At 37.3% G+C, this 26,156-nt stretch overlaps 1 long non-coding RNA gene across 1 annotated transcript in view; it reads right to left on the reverse strand.

Moving 5' to 3' along the window:
• Positions 1-494: 494 nt before the first annotated feature.
• LOC145504886 (uncharacterized) overlaps positions 495-26,156 on the reverse strand; it is a 54,807-nt gene continuing 29,145 nt past the window's right edge. Inside the window, exons 4-5 of the long non-coding RNA XR_014052566.1 lie at positions 9,635-9,750; positions 495-909 (exon numbers count right to left, since the gene is read on the reverse strand). This is a non-coding gene — a long non-coding RNA (uncharacterized LOC145504886). The remainder of the gene's footprint in view (positions 910-9,634; positions 9,751-26,156) is intronic.

Consider the following 26,156-nt stretch of genomic DNA (forward strand, 5'->3'; position numbering starts at 1 on the left):
ACTCAGAAATAAACCCACACATACATGGTCAGTTAATTAACTGCAAAGGAGATAAGAATAATGCAATGGGAAAAGGATAATCTCTTCAATAATAGTGCTCGGAAAACTGGACATATGCTTCAGCTATGTGCTAAAGAATAAAATGGACTATCATCTTCACCATGCACAAAAATCAACTCAAAATGGATTAAAGACATGAAGAGAAGACCTGAAACCATAAAACTAGAAGTGAGCTCCTTGACATTGGTCCTGGCAATGATATTTTTGGATTTTAAAACCAAGAGCAAAGGCAATGAAGCAAAAATAGACAAGTGTAACTTCATCAAACTAAAAAGATTCTACACAGCAAAAGAAAGCATCGGAAAAAAAAAAAAAAGGAAAGATAGCCCTGGAATAGGAGAAAATATTTGCAAATTACACATCTGATAAGGTGTTAATATCCAAAATATACAAGGAACTCAATCAACTCAATAGCACAAAAAACAACAACTCAGTTTAAAGATAGGAAAGCGTGTGTGTTTATTCAATCATGTCCAACTCTTTTGTGACCCCATGGACTGTAGCCTGCCAGGCTCCTCTGTCCATAGAATTTTCCAGGCAAGAATTCAGTTTAGTTCAGTCACTCAGTCATGTCCAACTCTTTGTGACCCCATGGACTGCAGCATGCCAGGTCTCACTGTCCATCACCATCTCCCGGAGTTTACTCAAACTCATGTCCATTGAGTCAGTGATGCCATCCAACCATCTCATGCTCTGTCGTCCCCTTCTCCTCCTGCCTTCAATCTTTCCCAGCATCAGGGTCTTTTCAAATGAGTCAGCTCTTCACATCAGGTGCCCAAAGTATTGGAGTTTCCGCTTCAACATCAGTCCTTCCAATGAACATTCAGGACTGATCTCCTTTACTAGGGCCTAAATAAACATTTTTCCAAAGAGAGACATCATATAAATGGCTTACAGATCTGTAAAAAAGTGTTCAACATCAGTAATCATCAGAGAAATGCAAATCGAAAGCACAATGAGATGTGACCTCACGCCTTTTAGGGTAACTATTATCAAAAAGACAAGAGGTAACATATACTGGTGAGAATTTGCAGAAAAGGGAGCCCTTGTGCACTGTTGGTGGAGATGTAAGCTAGTGTAGCCACTACGGAAAACATTATGGAGGTTTTTCAAGAAATTAAACATAGAACTATCATATGATCCAGCAATCACACTTCTGGAGTATATATCCAATGAAAATAAAATCATTATCTCAAAGAGGTATTGATACTCCCACGTTTATGCAGCATTATTCATAATAACCAAGGTTTGTAAACCGTGTTCATCAGCAAATTAATCAATATCATATGTATATATATACATATATAACTATATTATTGATCCCTTTATATATATATGTATATATACATGCTATCTATCCATTTCACATATACATGGATTTTATTCAGCCTTAGAAAGAAATTCCTGTTATTGCAACAACATGATTGAAACTGGAGAGCATAATGTCAAGTGAAATAAGCCAGACAGAAAAGGAAAATACTGTATAGTTTCATTTCACTTATATGTATAAACTAAAAGTCAATCTCACAGAAACAGAGAGTAAGAAAAAAAAATAGTTACTAGGATGTGGTAGTGAGGGGAATAAGGAGAATCTGGTAAAAGGGTACAAACTTTCAGTTATAAGATAAATAAGATTGAAGAATCTAATATATAATAAGATTGACCATAGTTAACCTGTATTGTGTAATTGCAATTTGCTAAGAGAGTGAAGCTTGAACGTGTTCATATGCACACACAAAGGTAAATACGTGCGGTGATGGATGAGTTCACTAACTCAATGAGGGGTATCCTTTCACAGTGTAGACATGTATCAAATCAACATGTGCATTCTAAATATCTTACAATTTTGTCAATGATAGTCCAACTAAGCTGGAGGAAAATATAAGCATAGGCATCCATTTAAGTAATATGGAGATTAAGACTACAAATAAAACTGAAGGTTAAAAGGAGTTACTCTAGATAGTAAGATTGTGAAGATCTGGGACATAGGATAATAGTTTCTCAAAAGTTAGCTCTTCTCTGTCATAGGATTTCCTGTGGCTCAGTGGTAAAGAATCTGCCTGTCAATGCAGGAGATTCAGGTTTGATCTCTCAGTTGAGAAGATCCCCTGGAGAAGGAAAGGACAACCCACTCCAGTATTCTTGCCTGAAAAATCCAGGAAGGGGAACACATGTAAACCCATGGCTGATTCATGTCAATGTATGGCAAAAACTATTACAATATTGTAAAGTAATTAGCCCCCAACTAAAATAAATAAATTTATAAAAAAAAAAAAATCCCATGGACAGAGGAGCCTCGCAGGCTACCCTCCATGGGATCATAAACGAGTCAGACAAGACTTAGCAGCTAAACAACAACTAATTTGATTGAAAATAAGACATTTTAAAAGGTAAATGTATTTAAGAAACTGTAATTTTAAAGAATCAAAGAGGTCTAAATCAGTCTTAACAAGAAGTATTTTGGCAAACACAGCTTCCAATGACCATATATTTGTAAATACTTATTTTGATCTGCACAGCCCTTTTATCCCTTAAAAAAAAATTATTCAGACACGTCACATGATTTCTTTCTCTTGCCTGCCTGGACTTCAGTGACTCTGCTTTTAGTTCAGTATCTGAACCCTAGTTCTTAGTTTTGCCCTTTCATAGACTCAGCTTTAGTTCTCCACTGATCTCTTCACTGTGGCCTTGCCTAGTGAGTGAAACAAAGTCTTCAGCAACTGTGCTAAAGGCTTGTTCTGCCTCATTCTTCTCAGTGTGCACCATCCTTACCATCTGAGAATTATGATTAGTTACTCATTAGGTAGGCTATTGTAATTCATAAACTAATATGGAATAATGAAGAAAATGGTTTAGCCTTTACTGACCATTTCTAACTTCTCACGTTAAAATAATTTCTGACCTCATCAACACAGAAGGGAGCTTAACAGGAAGCATTACCTTAAGATCATCTCATTGTTCAAATAGAGGAACCATAACCAATTACAATTCCTACAGCTTTCCTTACACTTCCCATTCTCAGGTAACATGTATTAAACCAACAATGTTGTTTTAGTTATGATGGAAAGGGTCAGTAGCACAATCTTCTTAAATTCTACTCTTAATCAGGCCAAAATAAAGGGCACTGGCTTCTGATTGACACCGATTTAATTACATGAATCTGAACATGCCAACTTTTAATAGTGAACAAAGTAAATCTTCCATGTCCTTTAAGACTGTAGATGATACTGCAAAGTTATATTGAAGGGTATAACACACAGCACAAATATTTACAGCAGGCTAAACTGTTTGTTACAATATTCATTTCTAAATGAATTACCTTGTGGGTAGTAGTAAAGCTGAAAACTAAGAAATAAGGGTCAGATTCCTCCTGTGAGATCTCACTTGTAAAATTATCCCAAATGTAATAATACGACATTATTGACTTAAGCACACTTTCCAATGACATGCCATAGCTGACCTGTAATTTTTATCCTATACGATGCCAGCCCTAATAAAATGACACTTGTGAATGTAAATTAAGCTCACAAAGGGGACAGATTGCATGATTCTGGTTTCTTTCAGATGCCTGTAGGCTATCACAGGTTCCATATGTGAAGTAATTATGTTCACTGAAGGAAAGAATAAATGCTGTCAAATTGTGTACTGAGAGAGAAAGCAGTTATTATATTTCAGTAGTCGCTAGAGCATTGCCCCCAGACAGTAGCAAGATGTATAAGAAAATAAAAACTGTGCCAGCCATATATTACACATCTGCCTTTATATTTGTAGCTCCCTTTAAATGTATATTATACAAAGTCAATAACTTACCAATTAACGTTTGGCTGTCTCCTTCAGTATATTTTCTGTGGAGCCATTTTGGAATATGTGGCATGATGGTTATAGAAGGGGTAATGAATATAGATGTTTCTTAGTTCTGTTTTCCCTTATGTTGAGCTGCAAAACAACAATCCTGTTGGATCCCTGATGTTTGGACTTTGCTTTTTTCCTTTAACAACATCTCAAATTCAACCTCCGACCTGCCCACTGCTGTTTTCTTTATAGCTGATGGGAATGGTTATGAAATGTTCTATCTGCTAAAGCATCCTTACCTATTGCTGCTGCTGCTGCTGCTGCTGCTAAGTCACTTCAGTCGTGTCCGACTCTGTGCGACTCCATAGAGAGCATTTTAAAAAATAAATTTAGATAGAATAACAGGTAGCAATGACTTGATACTCATTAGGCATTGTATAATTTATTGGAGAATCCTGATACTTTATCTTATTCAGCATTTGAAGTAAAGAATGAATGATAATGACCTTTTTTAAAAGTATGGTTTCCAGCATAGAAACCATCTAAACCATCCTTCCTTGCCTAGGGGAAATAGCGCTGAGACCTGGGTGACACAACAACATTCATTCAGTTCACTTCGGTCGCTCAGTCGTGTCTGACTATTTGCGACCCCATGGACTGTAGCACGCCAGTCTTCCCTGTCCATCACCAACTCCTGGGGCTTGCTCAAACTCATGTCCATCAAGTCAGTGATGCCATGAAACCATCACATCCTCTGTCATCCTTTTCTGCTCATGCCTTCAGTCTTTCCCAGCATCAGGGTCTTTTCCAATGAGTCAGTTTTTCGTATCAGGTAGCCAAAGTATATTGGAACTTTAGCTTCAGCATCAGTCCCTCCAATGAATATGCAGGACTGATTTCCTTTAGGATTGACTGGTTTGATCTCCTTGCAGTCCAAGGGACTCTCAACTAAACATTCATTAATGCTGGGTAATCACTAGAAGAGGAAAGTCCTATCATTTTGTGGATCTTGTCCCTTCTTCTGAGAAAGGGAGGTAACTTTTGAGATTGATAACATCCCACTTCATTAGAGACTGCTTCACTTATGCTGGTTGCTAACTAACAAAGAGACTCTCCATCAGGCTTCTAAACATAATCTAAAGTACTCCATTCTCCAATCATCCTCTCCATCCTTGGAAAACATAAGAAACCCTAACATAACTCCTCAGAACAGTTTATTTCAATTGAGTATGAAAAAAAACACAACAACCTAACATGTACTATGGTGTTGATGAGTGGGAGGTCATTGTCATTATGTGTTTGTATGTTGTAAAGGAATATTTACTAAACTTAGTGAGTGTTTACAGACTGGGTGATAAAATGAATTATGGAATCTTAGGTGGGATAGATTTTCTAAAAAAATTTTTATTGGAGTATAGTCGATTTACAATGTTGTGTTAGTTTCAGGGGTTCAGTTACTCAGTCATGTCAGACTCTTTGTGACCCCATGGACTGCACCATGCCAGGCTTCCCTGTCCATCACCAGTTCCTGGAGCTTGCTCAAACTCATGTGCATCAAGTCGGTGATGCCATCCAACCATCTCATCCTCTGTCGTCCCCTTCTCCTCCTGCCTTCAATATTTCCCAGCATCAGGGTTTTTGCTAAAGAGTCAGTTCTTTGCATCAGGTGGCCAAAGTATTGAAGTTTCAGCTTCAACATCAGTCCTTCCAATGAATATTCAGGACTGATTTTCTTTAGGAGGGACTGGTTGGATTTCCTTGCAGTCCAAGGGACTCTCAATAATCTTCTCCAACACCACAGTTCAAAAGCATCAAGTCTTTGGTGCTCAGCTCTCTTTATGGTTCAACTCTCACATCCATACATGACTACTGGAAAAACCATAGCTTGACTAGACAGAACTGTGTCAGCAAAGTAATGTCTCTGCTTTTTAATATGCTGTCTAGATTTGTCATAGCTTTTCTTCCAAGGAGCAAATGTATTTTAATTTCATGGCTGCAGTCACCATCCGCATTGATTTTGGAGCCCAAGAAAATTAAATCTGACACTTTCCACTTTTTCCCCATCTATTTCCCATGGAGTGATAGGACCAGATGCCATGACCTTTGTTTTTTTAATGTTAAGTTTTAAGCCAGGTTTTTCACTCTCTTCTTTCACTTTCATCAAGAGGCTCTTTAGTTCCTCTTCACTTTCTGCCATAAGGGTGGTGTCATCTGCATCTGAGGTTATTGATATTTCTCCTGGCAATCTTGATTCCAGCTTGTGCTTCCTCCAGCCCAGCATTTCTCATGATGTACTCTGCATATAAGTTAAATAAGCAGGGTGACAATATACAGCTTTAACGTACTCTTTTCCCAATTTGGAACCAATCCTTTGTTCCATGTCCAGTTCTTACTGTTGCTTCTTAACTTGCACACAGATTTCTCAGGAGGCAGGTAAGGTGGTCTGGTATTTCCATCTCTATCAGAATTTTCCACAGTTTGTTGTCATCTACACAGTCAAAGGCTTTACTGCAGTCAGTGAAGCAGATGTAGATGATTTCCTGGAACTGTCGTGCTTTTTTGATGACCCAGTGGATGTTAGCAATTTGATCTCTGGTTCCACTGCCTTTTATAAATCCAGCTTGAACATCTGGAAGTTCTTGGTTCACATATTGCTGAAGCCTAGCTTCGAGAATTTTGAGCATTACTTTGCTAGCATGTGAGATGAGTGCAACTGTGCAGTAGTTTGAGCATTCTTTGGCATTGCCTTTCTTTGGGATTCGAATGAAAACTGACCTTTTCCAGTCCTGTGGCCACTGCTGAGTTTTCCAAATTTGCTGGCATATTGAATGCAGCACTTCCACAGCATCATGTTTTAGTATTTGAAATAGCTCAGCTGGAATTCCATCACCTCCACTAGCTTTGTTCATAGTGATGCTTCCTAAGGCCCACTTGACTTCGCATTCCAGGATGTCTGACTCTAGGTGAGTGATCACACCATCATGGTTATCTGGGTCATGAAGATCTTTTTTGTATAGTATTTCTGTGTATTCTTGCCACCTCTTCTTAATATCTTCTGTTCCTTTAAGGTCCATAACATTTCTGTCCTTTACTGTGCCCATCTTTGCATGAAATGTTCCTTTGGTATCTCTAATTTAAGAGATTTCTAGTCTTTCCCATTCTATTGTTTTCCTCTATTTCTTTGCATTGATCACTGAGGAAGGTTTTCTTATCTCTCCTTGCTATTCTTTGGATCTCTACATTCAGATGGGTGTATCTTTCCTTTTCTCCTTTGCCTTTTGCATCTATTCTTTTCATAGCTATTTGTAAGGCCTCCTCAGACAAACATTTTTCCTTTTTGCATTTGTTTTTCTTGGGGAAGGTTTTGATCACCGCATCCTGTACAATGTCCCGAACCACCCTCTATAGTTCTTCAGGCACTCTGTCTATCAGATCTAATCCCTGGAATCTATTTGTCACTTCCATTGTGTAATTGTAAGGGATTTGACTTAGGTCGTACCTGAATGGTCTAGTGGTTTTCCCTACTTTCTTTAATTTTGGTCTCAATTTGGCAATATGGAGTTCATGATCTGAGCCACAGTCCACTTCCAGTCTTGTTTTTGCTGACTGTGTATAGCTTCTTCATCTTTGGTTGAAAATAACATAATCAATTTGATTTTGGTATTGACCATCTGGTGATAACCATGTGTAGAGTCGTCTTTGTGTTGTTGGAAGAGAGTGTTATGACCAGTGTATTCTCTTGGCAAAACCCTGTTAGCCTTTTCCCTGCTTCATTTTGTACTCCAAGGCCAAACTTGCCTGTTATTCCAGGTATCTCTTGACTTCCTACTTTTGCATTCCAGTCCCCTATGATGAAAAGGACTTCTTTTTTGATATTAGTTCTAGAAGGTCTTGCATGTGATTATAGAACCATTCAACTTCAGCTTCTTCAGCATTAGTGGTTGGGGCATAGACTTGGATTACTGTGATATCAAATGTTTTGCCTTGGAAACGAAAAGAGATCATTTGGTCATTTTTGAGATTGAGTCCAAGTACTGTATTTTGGACTGTTTTGTTGACTGTGAGGGTTACTCCATTTCTCCCACTGTTCTTGCACAACAGACTTCCCAAGCTGGGGATCCAGCAAAGGCACTGAGAACCCACAGGGAATTTGACTTTGGAGGCCAGTGGTATTTGATTACAGAACTTTCACAGGACTGGATAAACGGATTTTCAGAAGGCACAAACAAAACTTTGCATGCACCTGGATGGAGGAGAAAGGAGCAGTGATCCCACAAGAGACTGAGCCAGACTTGTCTGTGAGTGTACAGAAGTTTCTGTCAGAGGCGTGGGTCAACAGTGGCCTGCTTTGGGGTCAGGGGCACTGAATACAACAGTGCTGGCATAAACCCTTTTGAAGGAGGTGGGCCTACCATAGTTTGACCTCAGGCCAAACAACAGGGAGAGAACACAGTGCTGCCCATTAACAGAAAATTGGGTTAAAGATTTACTGAGCATGGCCCCAGACCATCAGAACAAGACCCAGATTCCCCCACAGCCAGTCCCTCCCATCGGGAAGCTTCCACAAGCCTCTTATCCTTATCCATCAGAGGGCAGACAGAATGAAAACACAATCACAGAAAACCAACCAAACTGATCACATGGATCATGGCCTTGTCTCACTCAATGAAACTGTGAGCTATGCATTGTAGGGCCACCCAAGATGGACAGATCATGATAGAGAGTTCTGACAAAAAGCGTTTCACTGGAGAAGGGAATGGCAAACCACTTCAGTATTCTTGCTTTGAGAACTCCATGAACAGTATGAAAAGGCAAAAAGATAGGACACTGAAAGATGAACTCTCCAGTTCAGTAATTTCAGGTGTACAGCAAAGGAGATTTGTTTTATACACACACACACCCACCCACCCACCCACACACACACATATGCTCACATGCTCAGTCACTCAGACATGTCTAAGTGTTTGCAACCCCATGGACTGTATCCTGCCAGACTCCTCTGTCCATGGAATTTTGCAGGCAAGAATACTTGAGTGGGTTGCCATTTCCTACTCCAGTGGAACTTCCAGACCCAGGGATTGAATTCGTGTCTCCTGTGTCTCCTGCATTGACAGGCAGATTCTTTACCATATCTAAAATATATATTTTAAGATTCTTTTCCCATATAGGCCATTACAGTATATTGAATAGAGTTCCGTGTGCTATACAGTGGGTTCTTTTAAGTTACTTGTTTTATATATAGTAGTGTGTATATGTCAATCCCAATCTCCCAACTATCCCTCTCCCTACCGTCCCCTCCCCCCTACTTATCCCCTGGTAACCATAGGTTTGTTTCCTATATCTATGACTCTATTAATACTTCTGTATTGTAAGTAAATTAATTTGTGCTTTTTTTTTTTATTCTACATATAAGCGATATCATATGATGTTTGTCTTTCTGTGCCTGACTTCACTCAGTATGATAATCTCTAGGTCCAACCATGTTGCTGCAAATGACATTATTTTGTTCTTTGTTATGGCTGAGCAACATTCCATTGTATATATGTATCACATTTTCTTTATCCATTCCTCTGTTGATGGACTTTAGGTTGCTTCAGGTGGAATGGATTTTAATGTCTTTCTACATCATTTAAGAAATAAAGTTTATCAGTTTCCCTGTGAACAACTCTAGTGCTTGGGAGTGTGATACCTTCAGACAGGTTCTCTTCCATCCATTGAATACTAAAAGAGTTCTTCACAATGAGATAAAACAAACAAAAAAAATGGCATTGATAACATTTACCTTTTGATATCAGTTGTTCCTTTAAGAGCTGCAAGGAAAACTTGCCTTCTTGTCCAGCACCTTGCAAAATTTGAAGGCACTGGCCACATTCCCACTCCCCAGTTGAGAGGTTTCACCTTGAAAACGTTCAAGAAATATGAAGGTGAAAGTGTTTAGAGAACTTTGTATTTTTTAAGTCATACAACTTATCCCTTCTCCCCATCACTATGGTTGTCATTGTTCAGTCACTAAGTCATGCTCAACTCTTTGTAACCCCATGGATATCACCACTATGGTAATACTAGCATTTTTGTACTTTTATCTGGTTTTTATTGTTTTCATTGAATGCTGAATTTTGTGAGACTGATATGAAGAATTCTAAACTATTTAAACTTCCAATCAGTTGCAGCCTGTTTTCTTTGAATATCTAGAACTAGACTAGCTCCCTATGTTGAGATGTGTATAAAGAAGCCATGACATGGGATGCCCGGGAAAATATCTACTCAAAGTCACATGAGATCATCTCAGAAAATATTCTGCCCTTTGAACAAGGCAGAGGCTAGAATCACTCTTACTGAAGCAAAATATATTTTCTGATTAATCAAAAAGCACACTTCACCTTTCTGAAACTAAAACAAACACAAAAAGAATCAAAAGGTTCAAAGCAAGTGATCATGAAAGTCCTTCTGTCTATGAGTCTCCAGCCTTTGGTTTTAGGTGAGTTTCTTGATGTGATTTCCAATCAGCCCAAGTCAGATGAATCAAAAGAGGAGTGTGAAGAGACCTACTAAAATGATGTAGAATTTACTTAGTGATGGTTTTTCATTTATTTTTAGCAGGAAAATTAAACTTTATTTTAACAGAGGAATCATCGATTAAGTCTATAGTGAAAGTTAAAATCACTCAGTCATGTCCAGCTCTTTGCAACCCCATGGATTATACAGTCTATTGGATTCTCCAGGCTAGAATACTGGAATGGGTAACCATTCCCTTCTCCAGGGGATCTTCCCAACCAGGGATCAAACCCAGGTCTCTCACACTGCAGATGGATTCTGTATTAAGGAAGTCTGTATTAGGGACAACAATTCTTTGTAAAACCTTTTCCTGGGAGCTCAACTACAGAGGAGGAAATGGAGGTTGGGAAATAATGTCTCTTAATCACTGATATGCAGTTTTTAAAAAACAGCTTTATTGAGATACAATTTACATGCCATACGATTCACCTATTTGAAGTTTATAATTCATTTGTGCTTAGTATATTCACACAGTTGCACCACCATTAACAGAAATCAGTTTTAGAATATTTTCAACTCCCCAAAAGAAACTTTGTACCCATTAACAGTGTATATACCCCATTTGTTCCTCACTTCTGTCGCTGGAAACCGCTAACATAATTCCTGTCTCTATAGCGTTAGGTTTACTTATTCTGGACACTTCCATAAGTAAAATCATATATGACTCCATATACTGAAGTCATACAATGTGGTCTCTTTTGCTGAGTTTTTTTTCACTTAGCATACTGTTTTCAAAATCAAGCATACTGTTTTCAAGAAACATGCTGTTGCATGTATCAGTACTTCATTCCTTTGTGTTACCAAATAATGTTCCATTTTATGGATATATTACATTTGCTTATTCATTCATCAGTTGATGTTCATTTTGGTTATTTCTACTTTTTGGCTATCTGAATAATACTCCTATAAAAATACAAGTTTTTTATGAGTACATATTTTCATTTCTCTTCTTTAAAATTACTGGGTCACATGTTAACTTCAAAATTTTTGAAGAACTGCCTAGCTATTTCCAATATGGCTGCAATATTTTGCATTTCCACTAGCAAAGTATGAGAGTTCCAAATTCTCTACATTAATGCTAGCATTAATTTTGCCTTTTTGATTACAGTATCCTACTGGGTATAAAGTTGTGTCTCATTGTGGTTTGATTTATATTTTCCTAATGACTAATGACATTGAGCATCTTCTCATGTGATCACTGGCCATTCATATATCTTCCTCATCGAAATGACTGTTCAAATTATTTTCTAATAATTATTTTCTAATTTTTATTTTTGAGTTGTAAGAGTTATTTATACATTCTAGATCCTAGTCTCTTGTTAAATTTATAATTTGCAATTTTCCCCCCATTTTGTAGGTTGTCTTTTTACTTTCTTGATAGTTTCCTTTGAAGCACAAATGGTTTTAATTTTAATAAAGACTAATTTATCTATTCTTTCATCACTTTAATTTTTGATGTCAAATTTAAGAAGCATTTGCCTAATTTAAGGTCACAAAGATTTACTCCTATGTCTTCATCCAAGAGTTTTGTCGTTTTGGCTCTTCATTTAGGTCTGTGGTCCATTTTGAGTTAACTTATGTGTGTGGCATAAGGACGATGTCCAATTTTATTCTTTTGAATGTGGATATTCAATTATTCCAGTACTATTTGTTGAAAAGACTATTCTTTCTCCACTGAAAGTTCTTGGCAACTTTGTTGAAAACCAATTGACCATAAGTGTATGATATGTACTTCTGACCTCAAATTATGAGAGACTAAAAAGAATGAGAAAAATATTTTCTATGTTAGCCAGAACACTAAAAAGCAATAGATCTAACAAAAGGCCAGGACTAAGGTGAGGCAAGTGAGTCACTTGCTTCAGGCACAAAATTTAAGGAGGTATCAAATGCAATATTTTAAAAAATCAGAAGTGACAGGAAAGAAATATGTGATGAACAAAATTTTAAATACAGACAGGACCAGCATTACTGATTATTATTTTTGCCTCAGGCTTCAAAATGGCTTGGCACAGCACTATTACTAATGCTATCTCTATTAATCATTTCAGTACATTGTTTACCATAATTTTTTGAAATTTTTTAAAAATAATGCACTGAAGTACATTTATTTTGATTATTGTATCCCTCCACCCTTAAATTTTGCTCTGAGTCAAGTGTCTCATTCATTTCACTCACCTGGCCCTAGGCCCAGACTGGCTGACAACTACAAATAATGATTTCATACCCTAAACTTACCACACAAGTTGTTTGCAAGCTTGACCAGCTAACCATAAACAAATATCCATTCATCTAGTCCACCAGACAGATTCCTTTTTCTCTATTTAATTAGAGATTTTTTAATGTTGCACAACACATACCTATTAATTAAAGTGATGTTTGATGTTATAACACCTGATACAGTTTGTCTGCTGAATTGAAAGAGTATAGAGAGCAGATCAAGAGCAGAGAGCCTAATTTCAGGTACCAGCCCTTGATTAACTGTCTTCTATAGGGCTTTAGTAGTTCTGTCCTTTCATTACTAATTATCAGTACTGGCTGGTTATCTACTGGTCTACTGACAAAGCCACAGAGATGACATAAATGCTCATGACAAGAGTGTGATGCTGCTGAGCAGCTGTAATACTTATTAAGTATATGGGACTAGGTAATTACAGAAGGATTCTAATGTGCTAGACATATGAGATGTGGCTGATGAAATGGTTAGAGAGGGAGGAGAAAAAGGACTGTAAGTACCAAGAAAGGACAGGTGAAAGAGAAATAAGAAGAGATTCTGAGGCTGCTAGGATATATTCTTCCTCCATTTTCATAGTGATATTTAAGTTTTTCCATTAAAGATAAGTTGGTTTTATATTTGAACCTCATCCGTAATTCTTTTTGTTACTGCTTTGGGGTTGTGCAGCCATGACTGGAGTTAACAAAGGAGCGGTATTTTTTAAATAGCTAGTAACAAACACATTTGATTACTTTTCAAACAGAATATGATTGGCTTAGAGCCAAGTGTTCATAAGAAGTCAGTTAAGACAGGGAGAGGCTCAAGAAATTTGAGAGAAAAGACCTATCAAGGAAGAAGTGGTTGTGAGACTAGAAAGAACGGAGGAGACAGTATAATACAACAACACAGAGAGCCTGTGGCAGAGCCATTGTGGAGAAACCCAGAGGTCTGAGGCCACTGAAGGTCAGAAATCTAATTTTCTGCTCAGGGATGAGCTTGCTAATTCAGGGTCAAAATAAAACAATATTGATACAAGAAACAATCTCATCATTCTCACTAGTCTGGTTCTTTTTTGTAATCAGATTATCCAGTTTTGCTCTGAGGTGAAGTTTTTTAAAAAGATGAAGAAATAGTTACATAATCAAATAATCACCACTTTATGAAGGAGCTTTGAATGACAATGTCATGAAAGCCTCTCCTATCTGAAATAACTTCTATTTCCTACTGTCAACTTCTACTTGAGCCATTCTCCACTTGAGACACCACTTCTCTGAAAACCTCATTCCTCTCAAGGGTAATAATGGTGATTCTCTCTCATCTCATTGCAGTTTCCAGTTAGCACAGTCTCTGCTCACTAGGACTCCCCATCATAACGCTTTCTAGTGTGTTGTTCTGAACTCTGTTATACATTTTGATGATCAATTAAAAAAAAAAAAAGGAAGTTATCTTTTACTACTGTAGGCTATTTGAGAAACTTTGGGTTTGGGAATCTCAGGGATGGGCTTCTAGTGATGGTTCTGAGAGACAGTGGTGGTGGTGAGTAGGATCTATATAATATCCTTTAAAAGATTTGACCATAGAGTCTTCATGATCATTTTGATGAGAGTAAGGGTAAGGTAGAAGAAATTGTAAGATAGCATAGTGTTCCTTCAGCCCTGTTTGGGGAAATGTGGTCTATTGTCTCCTGTTTCTTCAATTTTTAAGGGAGGTTTAAGGTTCAACAGTTTGAGAAAGAACTCAAAATTTCCAAATTCATTCCTATCCCCAGCCTCATTTATATAATACAAATTGCCCTCCTACATTTGGTTCGAATGAAAATGTATTCTTTAGCTGTATTAGTTTTATCTTGCTGTATAACAAGTTGCCAAAAAACTTGTGGTTGTTCAGTTGCTAAGTCGTATCTGACTCTTTGCAACTCCATGGACTACAGCGTGCCAGGCTTCCCTGTCCTTCACTATCTCCTGGACTTTGATCAAACTCATGTCCATTGAGACGGTGATGCCAGCCAACCATCTCATCCTGTTTTCCCCTTCTTCTCCTGCCCTCAATCTTTCCCAGCATCAGGGTCTTTTCCAATGAGTCAGCTCTTCACATCAGGTGGCCAAAGTATTGGAGCTTCAGCTTTAGCATCAGTCGAATATTGAGGGTTTATTTCCTTTAGGAATGACATATTTGATCTCCTTGATGTCCAAGAGACTCTCAAAAATCTTCTCCAGCTCCACAGTTCAAAAGCATCAAATGCTCAGCATTCAGTCTATTTTATGGTCCAATTCCCGCATTTGTACATTACTACTGGGAAAAACCATAGCTTTGACTTTATGGACTTTTGTCAGCAAAGTGATGTCTCTGCTTTTTAACACACTGTCTAGGTTTGTCATAGCTTTTCCTCCAAGGAGCAAGCAGCTTTTAATTTCATGGCTGCAGTCACTGTTCACAGTGATTTTGGAGCCCAAGAAATGAAAAGTGCTACTCTTTCCACTTTTTCCCCATTTATTTGACATGATGGGACCAGATGCCATAATCCTAGCTTTGAATGTTGAGGGTTTTTTTTATTTATTTATTTTTAATTGAAGAATAATTGCTTTACAATATTGTGTTGGTTTCTGCCATACATAAACATGAATCATCCACAGATATACACGTACCCTCCCTCTTCAAACTTCCTCCCACCTCCCACCCTATCCCACCCCTCTAGGTTGCAACAGAGTCCTGGTTTGTGTTCCCTAAATGTTGAGTTTTAAGCCAGCTTTTTCACTTTCCTCTCTGACCCTCATCAAGAGGCTCTTTAGCTCCTCTTCATTTTCTGTCATTAGAGTGGTATCATCTGCATATCTGACATTGTTGATATTTCTCCTGGCAATCTTGATCCCAGCTTGCGCTTCATCCAGAGCGGATTTTGCCTAATGTACTCTGCACAGAAGTTACATAAGCAGGGTGACAATATACAGCCTTGATGTACTCCTTTCTCAATTTGGAACCAGTCTGTTGTACCATGGCCAGTTTGCTTCTTGACCTGCATACAAATTTCTCAGGAGGCAGGTAAGGTTTCCATAGTTTGTGTGACCCACATAGTCAAAGGCTTTTGAGTAGTCAATGAAGCAGAAGTAGATGCTTTTCTGGAATTCCCTTGTTTTTTTTATGATCCAATGAACGTTGGCAATTTGATCTCTGGTTCCTCTGCCTTTTCTAAATCCAGCTTGTACTTCTAGGAAGTTCTCGGTTGACAAACTGCTGAAACCTAGCTTGAAGGATTTTGAGCATTACCTTGCTAACATTTAAAATGAGTGCAGTTGTATGGTAGTTTGAATATTTTTGGGCATTGCCTTTCTTTGGGATTGAAATGAAAAGTGAACCTTTCTAATTTCCACAAACGTAGTGGAAAAAAAAAAATTGTCTAAGTTTCCACAAACTTAATGGTTTAAAATAAAACACATGTATTATCTCACAATCTCTGTGGGTCACATACCCATGCATTATTAAGTTCTTTCCATCAGTATCTTATCAGTCTTCAATCCAGAAGTCAACTAGGGCTGTGTTCTCACCTGAAGCCTGCAGTCTTCTTCCAATTTCTTGTGGTTGCTAGCTGAATTTATTTCTCTGTAGCTGTACAACTTGTGATGACTTGTTTCTTCAAAGCAGGAGAGAGACTCTAAAATCATGGGGACTCAGTCCCTTTTTTAAAATCTTTCCCACGATAAAGTCAGGATCACACAAGACAATCTCCCTTTTGATTAACTTACAATCAATACATTTGGGACTTAACTGCATCTGGAAAATCTCTTCACATTTGCTACATTCTATTGGCCAGAAGCAAGTCCCAGGTTCTTCCTGAACTTAAAGGGGAGGGATTTTACAAAGCTATGTCTCTCTGGGGTCACCTCAGGATATGTCTATCTCATCAACCCAAAGCCCATTTTCCTTTTCAGTGCAATTTTTATTTGTTCCTTGAAAATAAAAGTTTTTACTGTTTAGTTTACTATGAATAAACTTCAATTACAGAAACCTCTTAAAACCATACCCATCAGTGAAACAAAGCTTTATATCAATTCCTATTAATACTTATTTAAGAAACTGTACTATAACTTGCATTGGATTACTCAGAAGCTGTAAATTTAAAATGTTTTCCTATACTTGAGTGTCAGTCCTGAAAGAATAGTTGTGGTGGAGAATATCACAATGAAGTATATATAATTATGATAACTGTTGTTATTTTAAATATCTCTTTGACTTCAAATGTTTATTAAAAACACATTGTGACCTTTAGTCTTCTGGTTCCTTTTGGTTGGTTAGTACATGTCAATTGGGATATTCAAAGCTGAAATGATGTATCATTAACTCAAGTATTTAAACACATAAATGTTACACTGAATAAATTCTAGACCAAATGACCACTTTACTTGAATGTTTCACTTTACTAATAACTCTCTCATCATGATGGTGGTAGCTGTTAATCTTGTAGAGAGCTTTACATAAGGGAAGAGAACCTAAATAAATTCTGAGTAACTATAACTTCATGATTTTAGTAGTAAAAACAAGTTACCTTAAGTTTTAAAAAGAATTTTAATTTTGTTTTAAGTATAGAATAGCTGAAATATTTTTTTCCTGAGATCAATCCTATATATCTATTGAGGGGTTCTGTAAACAATTCAGGCTAGTAACTAGTCAAAGTTATGTGTGTGTGTGTATGAATTAAGGGAAGGGTGGGGAGAAAAGACAAATTACACTTTACTCCAGTGATACCTTGTTTTGTAAGCAAACTGGTTTGTTCCATTTAAATGGTCATTACAGTGCCTCTACAAAGGTAAGGTCTTATGGAATGGTGCTATATGTCTGAATTGTGGAATTTTCTGGTTTTCAAGAAGGCTTAGTTTTCTGATTCTATAAGAATTCTTATCTTTATGAAAAAAGAAAAGAATTCCATTCTTTATGAAAAAAGAAAAGAAATTCATTCTTTTGAATTACAGAAAGAGCTGCCATTGAAATATACGTGGTTTTAAGCTTTACTGTACAAAAAAAAAGAGATAATTAGAGTATTGTCACTAGATTGTGAGATACACTAAACAAAAGAGTTTGAGCTAAGAAAGAAACACTAGGAGATCAACATGGTATGACAAATGGGAACAAAGGGGGTAAGCAGTCAAGCTACTGCGCACCATTTTAGTCAAAATAGTGGGCATACTAGTTTAAAGATAATATAGTGAGATTTGAACACTAAGAACTACATCTACCTCACTATATTAACTGACCTTTAAATGCGATTGTTCCTTTCATTTGCCCAAAGGACATTTACCTCATAAAAGAAGCTATTCATTCACTCTAGAAAACCTATAACATCGGAAAATATGCTAAATTGACATTTAGAATTATCTTAAAATACCTTTATGATAACTTATGTTATTATTTCCATATAATTTGAATTTGTGATTTTAAAATGTGTTTTAAATCCATTTAAAATAATAGCCAGATATCAGGTAGCTATTAGGGTTATCTGATAATGATATTAGGATTTTTCTTAACAGCTAAGTAATTGCTTCTTTGCTATGCTGAAGGCGAGTTAAACTCTATGCCCTCTTCAAGATTTACACCTGTATTTATGAGGTAATGGGGCAGCAGACTGATATTTTAGGTACGGCAGCATTGTTTTATAATAAGGAGAAATGCTTTTCTACATTGTCTTGATGATTTGGAAAACAGTGGTAGCAAAGCAGCAAAAGAGTTATCGAGGTTGCAGACACTGGCTGACCTGTGATCCAGAGCTGCAATCTGCCAGCTAGATTTTCTCTTCAGGATGTCTTTTCAGTGCACAGAAACACATCCTGCCTCTCCAGTTGGCCCCAAACTGCTTTCCAGAATCTTACAAGTCATAGGGAACACATTAAACAAAACTATTTCAGCAAGCTTCAGTACCTTGGATAGCTGCCTTAATTTGACATAAATAAAAAGACTTTGGATACCTCATGGCTGTAATTACATCAAAGAGAGCACAGGCAATATCACTTTCTAGTCTCATGGAAGTTGAAAAGTATAGGCCTCAGTTATAAAGCAGAATTCAATTGAAGATGTATTCCTGAATCCTCTATCCCTTGGAGAAATATTTTCCTACATGATTTTAACATACTTGACACTAGTAACTGAATGGGTTTTCCCACCCAAACAATTGCAGAAATAGGAAACAAACAAACAGATATACTTAGGATTAAAAGTATATGAAAAAAGATCAGATATCCAGTCCCTAGAATCTAAAGGGATTAGGGTACACCAATCACTGTTCTATTTTACTGCTAAGTATGAAATCCCGGCTAACAAGTATAGCCAAGCAGGCCTAGTGAGCACTTTCAATGCACTTTGTTAACCTAACAAAGCCTGGGGGGCTGTTATAAATATATACCTGTGCTACAGGAAGAACTCCTGTTGCTCCTTATGAAAAGAACGCCTAATTTTAAACACCTAATGAGTTTGGTGGGGTGATCCAAGCTTCTAAAGATTTCCATAGACATAGAGCTAATGAGAGCCAAGTTGTGGGCTGCTTTGTATCAGTGGGAAACTCTTTTTGCTTGTCTAAAGGATGGAAGAGAAGTGTATAATGGCTTTTGCCTAGAGGCAATTCTCAGGCTAGCTTTTCACTTAAATAAAGCTCTTCTCTTTGCCTCCAGGGCTTCCTATAGAACAACTATATATGGAAGACTTCTTAAAGGTAAGATTATTCTTAGATACACAACTGCTCGAAAAGAGATACTTCAGTCAAATCTATTTATTTGAAGAAAAATACTCAGATATTTGTTCAATTTTATTCCCATCCCCTCACCTCCACTTTTTTTTTAAAATGAATTTAGTCAAACTAGTTGAATTCAAGGACAAGATTTTTTCCCATAAACATTAAACATATGCAACTGCTTTTAGCTCTCATCATAACATATTATCCAATTTATGATATATAAATTACTTCTTGCCCTTTGTTATCAGTTATTTTTGTGTTATTTAATATCCAATTGGTACAAATTGGAACCATGGAGTTTTCATGAAGAATAACTATTGCCTCTCTGTGGGTATTGATATTAAATTCAGTAATATTAACAACATAATAACAACAGGCACAATAAGGAATACTTTCAGTAGAGCAGTATCCAACAGGACACTGTGGGATTAAGCTTAGTGGCATTAAATACCTGTCATTTCATTTCCATCACTTTGCAGTGGGTGGTTGATTGGGATTAGTGGGTAGATTAGTCTTTTTATGGAAATGTTCTATGCATTCAAGAAACACACCGTAAATGATTGGCTGAGTCCGACATTGGTTTGTCTTTCATAGTAATGTAGTCCATGGTGCCTACTATTTAGGGGGGAACATACTGTAAGGATGGGGAGACCCCTGGGGTTAGGATGCACTTCAGAAATATCTTGATTCAAAAAATGCATTGTTCACATATGTTTTTCAACTCCAACCTGTCTCTCCCTTCTCAAACCCCCAAATGAGATGGAGATTCTCTGGGCAAAAACAAATTCTGAGAGGAAAAAAGAAGCTGAAAGAATGAAAACAGAAAAGAGAACTGGCCCATAGAGGGGCTTACTTGCCTGGTACACCCCGAATAGCTCATGACTAAGAAATATCAGATGTGAAGGGAAGTCAAACAGAGAGCAGAGGTGTTAATTAAAGCTGTCTACAGAGCATTTGAACTCCATCACCAGCACCACATACAGGCATTGCATAAAATGCTTGGTAGATGTTTTTCCCAGGCAGGGATTGGAGGCTTTTTCTCAAAGGAAATAAAATGAGCTATTTGAAGAGAACCAGCGTGACATTAGAATACCAGAGAAAGTCCTGGAGTTTGGGGTTCCCAGCGTTAACAATGGGCTCAGACAAGTCATCAAATACTGTCTCTCTTTCTCTCTATATATATACATGTATGTATGTATATATACATATTTATTTATTTATAGTACTCAGAGCAGTGTTTTTAACCATCCTTGTTCAGAAAAAAGTAAAGATCATTGTTTTAGGAAAGCCAATCACATGGAAGTAAAAGACCCAAACACATACCCAGAAAAAAAATTACCCCTTAAAAAATATAATAAAGCCTCCACAAAAACCCTTCTAATTAGAATTCAAAGACATTTGAAAAGAAATTGCAAAGCAAAATAAAACAAAACAAACAAAAGGTTTCTACTAAGCAAAGAAATAATTAGAGAATGAGAGATCTCTTGGAAAATAAATATATGACCCTGAAATACAAAATTCAATGTTAGGATTTAAATACACATTACTGCTGCAGAACATAGAATGAAAAAAAGAAGCATAAAATACATGAGAAAACGTAAGAGACACAGAAGGTCAATCTCATATGGATAATGATCTGATTAATAGAAGTTACAGAAAGACAATAGAGTTAATTGGTAGAGTGAAAACTATCAAAATGATGTTCTTGGGTTTAGATCTTTCTATATTAGTTGTGCTGAGAACTCAGTGTCTCCTTTTAGTCTGAAGACATGAACCCTTTTTCTCAAGGAAATTCTCTTGTATTTTTTTTTTACAATTTTCTCTCTACAAATTAATTCTGTTCTTTCTTTCTGTGCGTGCTAAATCCTGTCAGACTCTGTGCAACTCCATAGACTGTAGCCCTCCAGGTTCTTTACCACTAGCCCTCCTGGAAAGCCCTTCTCCTTCTGTAACCTCTATTAATCAGACATTTTCACACATGCAAGGACACAGGAAACTTGATGTCGCGCACTCTTGGGAAATTGCTTGAGGATGGAAACACGAAAACTGTAGAAATTATAAAACAAAACAAAATGAAGCAAAACAAACATACTTATTCAAATATCATTTTATTACATGTCTCACCTGACTACCCTATTTAATAAAAATTTTTAATAGAAATTATTATTAGTCTCTTGACCCAATGCTTTTCTTGACAACACTCATTACTACTTAACATGTTGATATACTTATTGTGAATTTATTTATTGTCCACTCTGTCCCCTGCTCCCAACATAAACTCCTTGAAAGCAAGAACTTTATTTTATTAACAGTTGAGCCTCCATACAGCAGATGCTTGCTAAATATTTATTGTGTGAACAAATGAATGACTAAGTACAGGCATCTGGGAAATGCAAGAAAAGAAGAATCCATTCAGATTTGACTCCAGTAAAATTCACTTTGAGTGCCAAATTATTTGTGTCATTAAATTTGTGGAGGAGGAAATGTAATTGCTGTAAACTCTTTGACTATGAAATGAACAATATTTACATAGCCATAATGTTATAAATGATGATGAATAGTTTTCATTAGGATTAATTCACACACAAATAAAAAAAGGTTTTCTTGTGGGTAAAAATGGAATGTAAATGAAATCCACCTAGACAATGAAAAGGTAAAGATAGACTGAAAGAGATGTTTAGAAATGAATCCAGAAGGAGAGCTGGAGGAAAGTGTGGGGAGGTTAATGTCATTGTTCTAAAAGTTTAGAATGAAGAGTTACTGCTACAGGTTAAGAAAAGGAGGTTACAAATATGGTTTGAAATTACAAGGATGACCAGTAGAGGAACTGAGAATAAAGTTTTAAATGTTTTGCAAGATTGAGGGTAGAGAAAGGGGAAAATGTTATAAATTAATTAAATTCTCATCCATCATTGTCTAAGGTAAGAGACAATATTTAAAGTAAGTAAGCAGAAAATGTCATATTCGTGGTCAATTTAAAGAGGTGGGAGAGAGGTGTAAACACCAGGAGAACAAAACCAGAAATGGTTTTATATGGAGACTCTCCACATACAAGAAGAAGTGAGTGTGGAGAGGGGTGAAGGCAAGGGAAGTGGTGTTTTCCATTATTACTTGCCTTCACTGTGTTTTAAACATTATGCTTGTATTAACTTCAGTTCAGTTCAGTCGCTCAGTCATGTCTGACTCTTTGCGACCCCATGAATTGCAGCACGCCAGGCCTCTCTGTCCATCACCAACTTCCGGAGTCCACCCAAACCCATGTCCATCGAGTCAGTTATGTCATCCAACCATCTCATCCTCTGTCGTCCCCTTCTCCTTCCGCCCCCAATCCTACCCAGCATTAGGGTCTTTTCCAATGAGTCAACCCTTCGCATGAGGTGGCCAAAGTATTGGAGTTTCAGCTTCAACATCAGACCTTCCAATGAACACTCAGGATTGATCTCTTTTAGGATGGATTGATTGGATCTCCTTGCAGTCCAAGGGACTCTCAAGAGTCGTCTCCAACACCACAGTTCAAAAGCATCAATTCTTCGGTGCTCAGCTTTCTTCACCGTCCAACTCTCACATCCATACATGACCACTGGAAAAACCATAGCCTTGACTAGACGGACTTTTGTTGGCAAAGTAATGTCTCTGCTTTTTAATATGCTGTCTAGGTTGGTCATAACTTTCCTGCCAAGGAATAAGTGTCTTTTAATTTCATGGCTGCAGTCACCATCTGCAGTGATTTAGGAGCCTACAAAATAAAGTCAGCCACTGTTTCCACTGTTACCCCATCTATTTGCCATGAAGTGATGGGATCAGATGCCATGATCTTAGTTTCCTGAATGTTGAGCTTTAAGCCAACTTTTTAACTCTTCTCTTTCACTTTCATCAAGAAGCTCTTTAGTTCTTCTTCACTTTCTGCCATAAGGGTGGTGTCATCTGCATATCTGAGGTTATTGATATTTCTCCTGGCAATCTTGATTCCAGCTTGTGTTTCTTCTAGCCCAGCGTTTCTCATGATGTACTCTGCATACAAGTTAAATAAGCAGGCTGACAATATACAGCCTTGATGGACTCTTTTTTCCTATTTGGAACCAGTCTGTTGTTCCATGTCCAGTTCTAACTGTTGCTTCCTGACCTGCATACAGGTTTCTCAAGGGGCAGGTCAGGTGGTCTGGTATGCCCATCTCTTTCAGAATTTTCCACAGTTTATTGTGATCCACACAGTCAAAGGCTTTGCGTTAGTCAATAAAGCAGAAATAGATGTTTTTCTGGAACTCTCTTGCTGTTTTGATGATCCAGTGATGTTGACAATTTGATCTCTGGTTCCTCTGCCTTTTCTAAAACCAACTTGAACATCTGGAAGTTCACGGTTCACGTATTGCTGAACCCTGGCTGGAGAAATTTGAGCATTACTTTACTAGCGTGTGAGATGAGTGCAATTGTGCAGTAGCTTGAGCATTCTTTGGCATTGCCTTTCTTCCAGTGATACTAAGAAAGCAATTGCTTTACTTTTGTTTTGCCTATCAGAAAAAAATTCAGCTTGCTGTCACACAAGGCCTAGCTTTGGTTAATCGTGATAGAAACAGGGCAATTGAGAGTAGGTTGGGGAGAGGGGGTTGGAGTTAGGAGTCAAAAGTCAGGGTTGAGCTTGCAGGAATGAGTCATCAAGATGGACTCAGTAAACTGGAAGAGAGTGTCCTGATTCATCCTTTCTCTTTGTGACCTTCCCTGGTGTCTCAGATGGTAAAGAGTCTGCCTGCAATGCAGGAGAGCTGGAAGAAAGTGTCCTGATTCATCTTTTCTCTTTACCCCTCCCCATATGATTCCTCTGCAAGAAAGAGAGAAGACATTCAGGCCTAATTTCATCCAAAAATGAAGCCTAAACAAACAAGCAGCAAACAAAAATCCCCTATATGATGGCAAATATTTATTTATGAAACTCCTACATCAATAACACTAATTATACTGTAATTGCCAAGAACTGAAATTAATGTGATTTTGTGGAAATCCACAATCAATCTCAGGCCTAATTTCTGTGAATGAATGCACTCTGAACAAAATTTCTGTTTAGAGAGCATATTTCATTCTTAGAGCACTTGGCAAAATGACACTGGGGAGGAGAATTGCAAGATGTAATAGTAGACTTCAATCTTAACTTAGAGAGGCAATGAAGTTATTCCATTCAATACTGCCTGATCATATGGCAGCTCCTTTATGGCCATACAGTGAAACTGGTTCTGTGAATTACCAGACCTTACCTCTAGCCAGAGACCATTCTCAAGGTAGCAGACTGAAAAGTTCAGTGATCTGAGCATCATAATATTTTCCCAGCCATACACGGAGATACAGTAAAACTGAATTATTTTCTGTTTAGGTCATGAATGTGAGAGACAAAGGACCTTCTCCTGATTTGCTTCAGCATATGGAAATGAAATGTATTTTGCACAGTAGCTAACATGAATGTTATGTTCTCTACTTTGTGGTTAAATTCGAGCAACAGTGTGATCTTGCTTAAGGTTTTAAAACTCCATCGTCTCTCTTTCATTTTGTGAATGCTTCTTATCTAGAGTATCATTCTGATATTATGGAACTGGAATGAAGCTAGACCCCTTGTTTGCATTTCAGAGACTAAACAAGAGCTGCTGAAAATAAGGGACCATATTCTAAACATTCAATTTTAGCATGGAAAACACTGTTTACACAGTCCACAGTAATGGCAGCTGTTTCAGCTATTTAAATAGTATAATTACACATTTCATTCCAGAGTATAACAGTAACAGTTAGTTTACTAGTAAATCTAGAATTGAATGTACCCGTTCCTATATAAACATGTACAGGTAACCTATCAATAGTTACTGCCAATTATATCTGAACTATAATTTGGTCTTTATTGGAGCTGCAGAGCTTCAAAAGAACACTTTCCTTGGGAATGTTGAACCTTCCTCCACACCCCCACCCCCCACAAACGATGAAAAAAAAAATACAGTTGTCAGCATAATGTCTTGACATTCATGATGCCAGCCTGTCTTTACTGGTGTCAGATGTGAAAATAAATAGATATTAAACTGTCAGTCAATGAAATTGCAAAGTCAAGAACAGCTCTAGCTGTGATCCTGTGTGTTCTACTTGATGGACACAGGTGTTTTAAGTGTTATGCATTCAACAGGGCTGGGGAACAAGAGAAATATTTTCCAGCAGTTTTCTATTTGCTAAAACATCCAAGATGAACTTTCCTACATCTCTGGACTTCAGTAGAATCTCAGAGGCTTGAGAAAGTGCCAAGACTTCCCCCACCGCTTTCAGTGCTAAAATGTGAAAAGTCAGCCCCAGTTCTTGCAGGTACAACATTTTATCCTCTGCATGCAAGGTCTTCAACATCAAATCAAGGGAAGCTCCACTGGCCTTGAATATACGTTTGTGGCAGACACCAGATACTCACCTGATTTATTTATTATTCATAAGACACTTAAAGCCAATTATATGTCACTAATAAACATTGACACTATTAAAAATTAATGGTCATCTTATAGCATGCCGAGACCAATTTTTCCTTCTGCTTGATGACTACTGGAGCAAAACACACCATATTTACTTGTAATATGTACAACTGTTTGTCCTTTGCTGTTTTTATTATCACTAGCAATATGATGCTAGCCTTTATGTGAGAGTACAACCTCTTGCTGATACAAATTTCTCATTTTTCAATGTGTCATTAAATTTGTATCTCAACAAGTATCATTAAATTCTTCTACCAGAAAATGTTGCTTTATGATGACATCATAAACAAAGAAGCCCTGTGCTTGAATACTAACTAGTGATATGTAAAAAGAAATG

Source organism: Giraffa tippelskirchi, chromosome 5, assembly GCF_054371585.1.
Source record: "Giraffa tippelskirchi isolate mGirTip1 chromosome 5, T2T-mGirTip1v1.2.pri, whole genome shotgun sequence".
Classification (NCBI taxonomy): domain Eukaryota; kingdom Metazoa; phylum Chordata; class Mammalia; order Artiodactyla; family Giraffidae; genus Giraffa; species Giraffa tippelskirchi.